At 33.6% G+C, this 12,174-nt stretch overlaps 1 pseudogene; it reads left to right on the forward strand.

Moving 5' to 3' along the window:
• The first annotated feature begins 8,127 nt into the window (after positions 1-8,127).
• Positions 8,128-12,174, forward strand: part of LOC136306517 (citrate synthase, mitochondrial-like) — a 52,998-nt pseudogene continuing 48,951 nt past the window's right edge.

A 12,174-nucleotide genomic window follows, 5' to 3' on the forward strand; every position in this document is an offset into this window, starting at 1 on the left:
TCAGTTTAATGAGAAAGAGGGGAGTTTGAGCCATGGGTGGCCATTCAAACAGGGTGCCTAGTTTAGAGTTAGCTATAATAATAATTTGCTTTAAAATTTTTTGTATACCCACTATGTGTTGGCATGTACATAATGAGCTATCCAATTTCTTCTACTAGAAATGTCAATTAGTTAAAATTAATAATAGTGTTATAAGTTAAACTGTATCCTCCAAAAGAGATAGGTTGAAGTTCTAACCCCAGTATCTCAGAATATGACCTTTGGAAACAGAGTCATTACAGAGGTAAGCAAGTTAAAATGAGGGCATTAAACTGGCCTTTAATCCAATATGATTGCTTTCTTTAAAAAAGGGCAAAGTTTGGGCACAGAGGCAGACACTCATGGAGAGAAGTCCATATGAAGACACTCGGGAGAGTTCCATGTGAAGATGAAATCAGAGATTGATGTGATACATCTACAAGCCAAAGAAAGATTACCAGCAAACCCTCAGAAGCTGGTGCAAGGCATAGGTCCTCAAAGCCTTCAAGAGGAACTAACTCTTCTGACAGCTAATATTATCTACAGAATTGTGAGACAATAAGCTTCTCTTGTTTAAACCACCTAGTCTATGGTACATTGTAGTAGCAACCTTTGGAAACTAATACAAATGGACTATGCTTCACACCACTATTATCATAGCATTAAGTTAGATCTTTAGATAACCAGAAAAATATGGAAATATAAACCTATAATTGAATAAGTGGTACTTTTTGAGAAACCAAATATATATATGAAAAAGATATTTTTAACTGATTAGTTATCATTTTGACCAAGGATAGATGACTAAATTTGACAAAAAATTTTGCTGTAGAACTTCAAAACATCTCCTGAGAGTGACATGAACATAAATGCTCTATTCTAGTAAACTTATTAAAAGGTATTAAAACCTGAATTATTTTTAATGTTTCATAATGTTGATAATTTCTGAAGATTCAATATGTGCCATAGATTTTATTCAAGGTAGTGGTGGTCCTACAAGCTTTTTCCATGTGTCATGTAAATTTTAAAAATCTGTGAAAATAACACCTTAGAGAAATTCCTTCACTGTTGTATTTCCTGGGGTCTTGCTATGGATGAAACACAATTGGAAAGCTATATTACGCTTCAGTAAGAGACAGGCCCAGAATCTAAATGGTACATCACACAGGAGGATCATTTCTTCTTATGCAACATGTCCACCAGAGGCCAGTGGAGGTACTGTTACAGGTGTCTTCAGTTCTGGACCAAGACCCACAGAGAAGCTGTCATCTGTATTTACCTCAAGAGGGGTAGGGTAGACCAGGGAGTGTCCACAGTCAATTAAATGCTCTGGCCTGAAATGGACACATGTCACTATAGTTTATAAGCAAATGGCCAGAACGAACAATTTGTTCCCACTCAAACATGAGGCAGTAAGAAAATGCAAAGCACCTTATGCTTCAAAAGCAGAGATTAGAATACCTGGTAAGCAGCACTAATAACTATCAAAATGATATTATTCAATTTTCATGCATTTCTGAATTGTAGAAATGTAATATATAGCCAAGGTTATAAAATTTGTAGCAGGTGGTTCTGGGATTTGGACCCTGATTTGCTTCACTTAAAAGCTTCTAACAACTCGTGAAAAAAAAAAAATGAAATTCTACATTTATTAGTGATTGACCATTGATCATTCCTTGAAATATCATTTGATATAACTTTTACAGTGTGACTGTTTTTACATTTGCTTTTTTTATGTGTACAACATATTTCATTTTTCTTACTTGATATAAGAAAAATGCTTTTTTGCCCCAAAATCATATTCTGTGCCCTGCAGTATTCCATAATGATACTGCTTATTTCTATAAAACAAATGGTTCCCTGCAGTATTGCTTTCAGATGAAATCTTATCATATCTCATAAGACAAGCCAAGGAGGGGTTGTGCACAAATGAGATCTCTAAGAAAAATCTAGACTCTGTAAGAAAGAACTTTTCAAGGACTCAGTAAATAGCAGTTGGAAATGATTAAATGATAACAACAAAATTATGCCTCACCTTTAGCAATTTTAAAATTCAACATCACAGGACTTACATTAAATGGAATTAAATCAAAGTCCTGGACTGTAATAAAGTTTGTGTACAGTTTTATTTGTATAAGTTATAAAAGCTTCAGAAACTATCTAGATTTTAAAATAACAACAAAATATTGTTATTTTGGTTTGCACTAATATTTTGTTTTTTTCTTCAGGATTTTCTCCTCTTCATATCTGCTAATAGAGTATTCTTTTTCTTGCCCTCCATATACAAGTGAATAAGGAACCAGTCTATAAACAAATGCCTAATCTGCACTACAAAATGCTCACCTATTAAACTCTATAAATATATCAATTAATGAAATGTTATGTTTTGTCAGCCTTCACGAAGGCATTTAGATTTGTTTTTTAAATTGCTTAAATATAGGAATGGACAAGTTTGTTTCATAGAATTTGTGCTAAATATGAGAAGACCTGTATAAAACTACAATTATCCAACAATGTAAAAATATCCTGTAGGTAGTAGTGAGCTCCAGAATCTTAGAAAGGTTTTAAATGGAATAAAACACCTCTGTAGAGTCATCGGATAAGAGATCATGAGGGCTGACCAGATGAAGCGTAAGTTGTGTCTTTTCTAAGACCCTCTGATTCAGTTAATAAATGCAATATATAAACTAAGTAGACACCATTCAGAGCTTCTCACAACTGAATGACCATCTAAGAAAAGACCTAATAAATTCCAAGATGTTCTATGAGGTAAGGGGCAGACATAGTTAACAGATGTGGTGTTATCAGTATATTCTACTTCTAACAATGCCTGGGAAACACTAATGTTAAAAATAAGATTTTAAATGTTCTCAGCCCCTACACTAGAGAACAAAAAAGTGGTCGAATTAAAGCATGCAAGGGTCGGAGAGGAGGGGTTCACAGTAAATGAGAAAAGGCAGGACGTAGAGGGAACAGAGTTCTGAAGTGGGAAAAAGGTTGTACCCTATTATCAGGTAAGAGCTTTCTGAAGGATAATAAATCAAAGTTTAAAATCCCTTTACAAAGACTGAGTTCATACCATCTCCCTAGGAAAGGGAGTAAAGGACTTAGCCATTATTAAGGGAACTAGAAATCTCAGGCACTTAGCCAGCGCCCTCCTGGGCCTAAAAGACCAAATCGAGTTCATTAAACACTTGTAAAGCTTCCTCTGTTTTATTCTCTGAATGTGTCGAGTTTAGTGGGTGGCTTGACAAAGTCTTAAGGGTACTCAAATATAGAAAGTACATCAATTTATTGTTATTATTCACAATTTAAAGTACCAAAGTACCTCTTAAATAAATGCATTTGCACTCTGGTATTTTTAAAACGGCTTAGAAAAAAGACATTTATATCATTTCAAGTCAAGTAGAAGCAAATTCATAAGGACTATAAATGATGTGAAAATATTCTAGTAAAAGACCAAAAGAAACCCCAGCATATTATTGATAAATTACACTGTGTCTTTCATTTCAAAGATGAAGTCCTCAGTATAAAAAACAGAATATGTATAGAAAGAGATCAATTTATACATTATTTTAATTGATCTACTTTCTCTTGACACTTATTAATGTCAGCAACAGTGTACTAGGACAATAGAGGAAAGCAGGGAAAAACTTATTTGTTAAATTGATTCAACTATATATAAGTAACAGATAAAATACTTTTGTTAAATCACTTCTTTCTCTTCTCTCTTTCTTTCTAACTGACTGGGCATTGATAACAGCATGCTGGAGGAAATGAGCAAGTGGGTAGGATCTGACATGAGAATACACGAGAAATGTTGTGCATTTCTCTGGGTGGTTTGCCTGGAGTCTCAGAGCCCAGTGGGGTGGGGACTATGCTACAGAGCCTTTCTATTTTAGTCACCACAATCCTAAAACCCTCATAATGGCCTGATAGTCATCAGACACAACTATTTCTAGCTCACTGATTGTCCAACTTTCAGACAATTTAGCAGTGGAAACTATCAGTACAGCACAAGGACTGGACACAAGGAAGAAATCGAGCCCCAAAAGTATTCACCAGAAAGTCAGCTTCAAATGCACAGCTTATCATTTATAATATTATCTAACAGGTTAAGCAGAGTCATAATTGTTATTGCCAATTTCTGTCTGTACAGGTAACTGCAGCTATCCTTCTCATTGCAAATAACCTTTAAACTTTTATTTATTATTGTCTCCTATATGTGTAATCATTCAACCTCCATTACAGTGTTGGGGAATCATGATATCCTTATAAAATAAAAAAGATAATCAAATTGTATATTCTATATATTGTCATATAGGCATCAATCATTTACTATTTTTTGGTCTCTGAGGTTTCCTTATCTCAATAATTAAGTGTAGTTCAGTAATAGTGAATTTTAACCCTAAAATATAACTTACAATAACAAAAAAGCAACTGAAATGGTGATTGGTGGACTGGACTGGTTTAACGTTGAGGAATCACGTTTCTTTTGTGTCATCTGACCGAGTTAACATGACCAGGAACCAAGTAGAACCAAAGTGAGAAAACTCTGTTGCTGCCTAATTGGAGCATATTTAAGCAAGAAACCTATTAATATTCTTGTTCTCAGTTGGTAGGATGGCTAAAATAAGTATCATATTAGTTAAAATATAGTGACTGTATCATATAGAAATGTACATTTTTATTAGTTGCTTCTAAGAAGAAATGGTGAGTTAAAACAATTCATTCACAGTCACTTATCTCACAAGCACTTAACACTTTTTTAGTTCAGAATTTCTGTATGCCAGCTCAGTGAAGCTTACAGTCATACTATTACTTCTCACTTTGCTCATGCATTATCTGTATGCTTGAATGTGCTGCTAAGTAGATTTGAATAGGAACTATTGGTACTAAGTAGAAAGTTTTTTTTACATGATTAAAGCATCTTTCATGTAAATATTCTGGGATGCACTAGAAGCAATTTATAATGCATTTTAGATTATTGTGCCATACTGCTTTCTTTAGCCTTTTTGAGAATTAAAGGAGCTCTACACTAATAATGTAGATAAAGCCACAAAAATGCAATTCCATTAATAATTTGTGTTACATTAATTAATTAATGCAACATTACATATTTTAACACTTTTAAAATATAACACCTCATTGTAGAAAGGTCACATGTCTAAAATTTAACTTCACATTACTAGCATGTAATGAGGTCTCACCCTTGTCTGTTCATCAACCACAATAGCAGTTATATAGTTATTGGAAAGGCACAGTCGCTCAAATGTACATGATTCTAATTCAGAATATTACCCTACCTTTCTTCTCCTGAGATAGGTAGCACCCAATGCATTACTCAATCAAGAGTAAACTGCTGAAGCGTAACTCAAAGACAAAAATGCAGATCAAGAAGAGCAGAGCAGGAGTAATAGTTAATAATGAGGGAACTAAGTAAATCCCAGCTGACCAGTAAATTGTGAGCTAGACCAATAAATAGTGAACACTATATGGCAAAAACATACAGATGGAATAGCCATATTGATAATTGATACAGCTTCTTGACTTACGTACCAAAAACTTGATATCATCTGGCACAAACACAGGATATGAGGTAAGAATTCAGCCTCTCAAGCATAGAAATTTTCTAATAAACAGACTTAGATATATAGATAGGCTAAAAAGATTGAGTGATCACCAATTGATTAATCTTGTCAGGATAGTGCAGTGGTTCTCAAAGTGTACACCAGGGCTCACTGGTACACCCTAGAAGATTTCCAGGTGTGCCCTATGGTATTCCAGAGAAATATGTGCCTGTTGGAGACCAAAAAAACCAACAGGGTTTTTGGAGTTTAGATTTTTGGGGACAGAGGTGTGGAGAATTGGCTTTAAGTGGACAGCCAGCCCAACCCACCACCTCACTTGCTTGATTAGGTTTCAAAAAACTGTTAAGCTGTGGTGCTGGATTGTTTACACTACCCCCCATGTTCCCCAGAAAGACTGGAGGCAAGTTTCTTCTATCCTTTGTTTGGTGTAAAGTTAAGATGATATTTATGGTGGGGCTTTTCTGTACTCAACATGATTAAGATTAAAAAGAAAGAAATTCTTCAATGTATTGATGAGGAAATGAGAGTTTGCCTTTCAAATATATGCCCAAACATTGAAGAAATTGCTAGGACACATCAGGCTTATGTTTCTTATAAACATAAGAATGAAAAAACTTAACATATTCATGTCAGGACCTGCCTAATTTACTAATCTTACTAAGAATGTATCTATATATATATATATAAAAAGGTAACTTTTTTGTCATTTTTTTTTACTTTTTAACCCCTCTTTTTTATGAATTCTAAAAAGCATAATAAAAAATGTAACATAAAAATGTTTTTTAATGTCAGATAAATTTAATTTTGTCATATTTATTTCATTTAATTACCATAAAAACATACTTGGGCATTATATTTTTTCATTAATATTTGACTTAATTGTTATAATGTATTTCTCAGAAATCTGTATATAGTGCACCTACAATTATTTGTAGGATTTTAAATGCGCCCCAACTTCAAAAAGTTTGAGAACCACTGGCATAGTGTAATACAATTAGATTGATATAATTGTAAGATAAAACAAAACACCTAGGAGTTACTTTTCTATTAATGGAATTTTAGTAAATCTAGCAAGAAATAGAGATTTATTGTTAGGCAGAAGGTTGTTCTTAGCACACTTCAAATGTTTGTCTTAAATGTCACTATGAATTCTTTGATCTTATCTTTATTTTGGGAGAAAATAGAATATCTATAGCTTTATTTTTTTTACTTCTTCTATAATGTATTAGTTTAAGTGCCTTGAACCTCTAATTAGTAGACTATCATAAATCAGTGGCCCCCTTTAAGAAAAAGGACAAGGTTAAATATCTGATGTATTTACTGATATATACTAAGTATCTACAATGGTAACTGTCTTAATAAATACTTGTGATGTTCATTATTTAATTTAATCAATTGTGTATTGAACATTGATTATACTTATTTAAAGAAACATCTTACATTTTACATAGCCACATCTTAGAACTTTGGAAGTTTTCCTCTTTGTAACTTTTTTGCAATGTGAAAGTTTTTTAGTGTTTAATAAGATTATTTTTGTTTAATGACCAGTTGTTTTGTAGAATTTCTGCTCTCAAAGAACCATTCAGTTTATAGCATGCATCTAATGCCTCAGAACCTTGGTGGCATTGGTCTCAGACTCTATTTAAGGTCCTGACCAATTGTCCTCCTTTAGGAAGGACAGTCCTTCTTTTGTAAGTTCCGTTCTCCCTCTAGAAGTGTCCTCCTACATGTCCTTTTTTTTCATATTGGAAGACTAATCTCTAAATGTCCATATTGGATTAATGTAGAATCGATCCATTGTGTGTAATGTGATGTATTTGTATTTAAATGAGTACTTTTTCTTACAATTATTAAAAATTAATATGCATGTAAGCATAATTACAATATAAAATATTATAAATGTTTTTATTATGCATTTATCATATTATAGTATATTAGTGTTACAATGAATAAAATGTTTCTTTTATTTACAATATTTTCTTCAATTTATTTTTGTCCTGCTTTTTATTGTAAAAAAGTCAGTCCCTTTATTATCCATGACCCTTAAAGTGGTTGTCTTGTGAGTGGATTTCATGGAGTAGTTTATAGTAGTGTCAGCTCTGCCTTCGGGTATCACAGAAGCTTAATAAGACATCACATCTGTGTGGCTTAGAGGGCCTCCATCTCCCTAAAGCTAACCTTCACATATCCAGTTGAGTCAAGCTAAATCTCCAAAGACTAGATTCTGTGTCTCAGTGCTGTCTCCATTATATGAGAAATGACCCTGATGGTACTCTCTTCTCTTTGCTTCACCAATCACTTACTCATATTCTCCTTGTCCTTCCATGTGAGGTCACAAAAGGCCTGGAAACTAGTCATAGTTATGTAGAGATCCTCAGATTTGGGGGCATCTATATCCATAGTCAGTCCAAAACTGGCAACCTGGACTTGAAGATTCTTTCTTCCTCTCTGTGGTTCTTTTTTTATGAAAAGCAGCTCCTTCAGAACTTTATTAATCTCCATTTGAAAGCAGGCTATGATGGTAACTGTGGAGAGCAGACACTCCTTCCTTGCACTTGACACTGAAGTCATCAGCAGGTACATATGTATGGCCAATATGCAGAAAGGTATAAACATTGTCCAGGACTCAATATCTGAGTCCACAGCCCTTAGCTTGTCTATAATTATGACCAGTTACTTACATGGTGTCTTTTTCTTCATTTTTCTTTTTTTCCAGTTACTTTAGATTTTCCCTCCTTTTTCCAATTATCTATCTCATGTGTTTTCTTTAGTCCAGAGAAGACTAGCTTGTTTTTGAACTATTCCAGGGTCTCCTCCTTGCCCTGGATAACCCCTGCCATTCTGACCAGCCTTTCAGTCTCCTATGCTCCCATCATTCCAGAATACGGAAGAGACTGGAGAGCCAAATAGCCCAGTCACAGCATAGAATCAGCCATAAGACCAGTCAGGCAGACCCTGTGGCAAGGCAATAGGACTGAGCCCAGAAACCAGTAATTAGTGAAGAAAGTGGTTGAGCACATGGAGAAGCTCATTGAGAAGAAGGAAAGAGGTAAGTGGGGCACTGGCTTAAGAACTATTGCTGAAAGTCATTGTTGTTTCAATACAGAAAATAAGAAAAAATGTTTATACATATATATGTATATATTTATATTCATTCACCCACACATTGCACATAAATTAGTTGTATAAACTATTAAACAATTCTAAGATAGTGAAAATGATTGCTTTATAAGTTGTGTTACACAAATGTTAGTTAATACTTGCATTGTCTCTCTCACACTCTCAGATGATACTTGTTTTCCCTCCTTACTATGCTATACTTCAGTGCTCTGATATTAGAAAGGGTATAATCTTTGGAGTGAGACTACTAAATAATAATTTAGTAGTAATAATAATTTAGGCCCTTGAATAATCATTTTTGTAAAATGGTGATAATATCATAAAAAACATAGAGTTATAAATAGTAAATAAGTAAAAACATTATAAAGTGCCTGGCATTTAGTAAATCCTAAAAAGTATATTATTATTCTTTTTGTTCAAAAGTCTTTTGTGACAGATACAGAGAGAGAGAGAGAGAGAGACAAAGAGAGGGACAGACAGAGACAGATAGACAGGAAGGGAGAGAGATGGGAAGAATCAATTCTTTGTTGTAGCACCTTAGTTGTTCATTGATTGCTTTATCGTATGTGCTTTGACCAGAGGGCTACAGCAGACCAAGTGACCCTTTACTCAAGTCAGTGACCTTGGGCTTAAGCTAGTGAGCTTTGCTTAAACTAGGTGAGTCTGTGCTCAAGCTGGCATCTTCAGGGTTTTGAACCTGGGTCCTCTGCATACCAGTCCAACACTCTATCCACTGTGCCACCACCTGGTCAGGCTTTTAATATATTTTTCATAATAGATTTAAATGTTTTAGAAGCTTTAAAATGATAATCAAAATATTTGTCAAAAATGTATTGTGTTAAATGCTTTGTTGTTCTCTTTCATTCTGCACTTACCACACTTACTACCTTTCACTCTTCACACACATAATTTTTACAAAAATATACAATTGCATTTATATTTAAGCACATGGAGAAAAGCAACCTTTGATACCAACAATTACTTAACTATGTATATGAATAGCTATGTCTGATTGCCCAAAGTTCTCTAACTTCTAGTATGCTACTTGAATCATACAACAACCTTATTAAGCAGTTAGATATAATATTATTTTATAGGTAAAAATAATTAGAAACCCACAAAGAGTTAAGACCCCAATTTGTCCAAAGTCACACACTGTAAGGTGCAGTAAGTAGGGTGAAAAAACAATTGTCCTGCTCCTAGTGCCTTGCTGTCTCATGGAAATGATTCTACAGCTCAAGCCAACTTTTCTTTTTTTTTCCTCTGAAACACATACGAAAAATCAAGCAATCAAATGAAAACAAGTTACCAACACTACTATCTTTTGGGGTATTATTGCAAAGTCTTATACTTTGAGTATTTTATGTGGCTTTCCTGAGAAATAATTGAATATAGATAAATGTTGAGCACTCACTCACACAATATCGTTTTCTCTTGTGTGGGAGTCTGATGACCAGAGAATGATTCCTTATAAATAATTAAAATGAGCTTCAGGAGCAGGATATTTTTCATTCAGAATTTAACTCTATTGTTTTTCTTAATATATTAGCCTGATTCCTGGGCCTTCTTTATCTTCTGAATGAATGAAGAGACATCTTGATTGAAGTTTTAAAATCTGTATGTAGAATCTGTGGACCATGACCTATATTATTTTTAATAAATCTGATTTTATCTATTTAATGTCTACTTATCTCAAAGTCTTAGTTATTTACTAAATACCAATATATTTCAAAGTTCTGAAAGTAAACAAATTTGTTTTATAGTTTATATTTCTTCTCCAAATTTGATCTGAATGCAGGTATTTTGAAAAACATTAACACTAATGTTTTTTATTTCATATTCATTCAAAAATATTTTTGGTTCATAAAGTAATAGTCCCATGACATAACAATAAATAGAATTAATAAAAATTTCTCCAAAATAGAATTCTAATTTTCAAACCACAATTGTGTTCATATAAATATCCCCATACCACTTACTCATCTTTCAAGTAAAATTGTTGCTACCATGACTATCATGAGGTACAAATATTTTTAAACTTTTCTTAGTGTTTGGATCTAAAGCTCTGCTTTCCTGTTATATATCAAGTCTTAGGTATATTATATATCCAAAATGAGCAATACATTCATCAATAGTCCATCAATTATATTTATGTTCTTGTCAGGGGCATAATTAAAATTAATAAAAACAGATCTAAATTTAATTTCCAGCTGTCTTTAAGGAATTTCTTAAAAGTGATGTCTTTAAGAAGATTTTTTTTAATTTTAATTTTATTTTATTTATTCATTTTAGAGAGGAGAGAGAGGGGGAGAGAGAGACAGAGAGAGAGGAGAGAGAGACAGGGGGGAGGAGCTGGAAGCATCAACTCCCATATGTGCCTTGACCAGGCAAGCCCAGGGTTTCAAACCGGCGACCTCAGCATTTCTAGGTCGACGCTTTATCCACTGCGCCACCACAGGTCAGGCAAGAAGATTTTTTAAAAGTGAGATGTTATTCTAGCTTCCAACTGCATAATTTCTATATAATACTCAAATCTCTGTCTTTTCAGTTCATTTCAAATAACAAATAGTGTGTATAACCACACTTGCCCTAAGGTAAAAAACATGTTAAATAAATATGCGTATAATATATATATATTGAGTAACTTTAATATATATTAAATATTCCCTCAGGGGGATACACCAGACAATTAATGACCTGGTAAATGGCTTCTGATGCAAGCCACAGTAGAATCATTCTCTACACATTTCCATATAAAGAATGTACTTTAAAAATAAATTTGAGAACTATAATATAGACAAGAGAGTGATTATTTAGTAATTATCTATATGACTTACACCGTGACTTTTCTGTAATGCTAAAGCAGCCATATATTTTGTTTTACATGTATTTTCTCTCCTTCAAGAATATAAAGCCAGTTCTATCCATCCATCTAAAAAAGATACATACTTTTTTTCTGAAAAATCTCAAGAGTCCTAGAGGACAAGATCGTGCATAAATTTGCATATGAGGTATGCCTGTGAAGGCTATCTCTGGAGATGTTAAGATAAAGAAAGATGAACCACGGAGAATTATCCAGCTCCCAAAAGTAATTCCACATCCTCATGCATTTATGTGTCTAGGGGTAAACTCTGCTCAGCCTCATTGTCCTCTAAAAACCCAGACAAGGAGCATAAAACAAAGTGACTAGTATGTGGAAAATAATTTTTCACGGAGAAAAAAAATAACACTTTTATTTTCTTCTCAAAATATGCCTACATCAGAAGCCCTCTAATAGATAATAGTCTGGAAACAAAAGGCACCTCCCTGATTTTAAAATATAATCACCAAGTTAGGCTGATATCAGCAGAAACTGGAAGATCCCAAAGGAAATATTTACTCTTCTTTGTTTTGAAGACACTCATTGTCTGTGTTCCTAAATGAATTAATATGCAGTGAATATGTA

Source organism: Saccopteryx bilineata, chromosome 5, assembly GCF_036850765.1.
Source record: "Saccopteryx bilineata isolate mSacBil1 chromosome 5, mSacBil1_pri_phased_curated, whole genome shotgun sequence".
NCBI classification, from domain to species: domain Eukaryota; kingdom Metazoa; phylum Chordata; class Mammalia; order Chiroptera; family Emballonuridae; genus Saccopteryx; species Saccopteryx bilineata.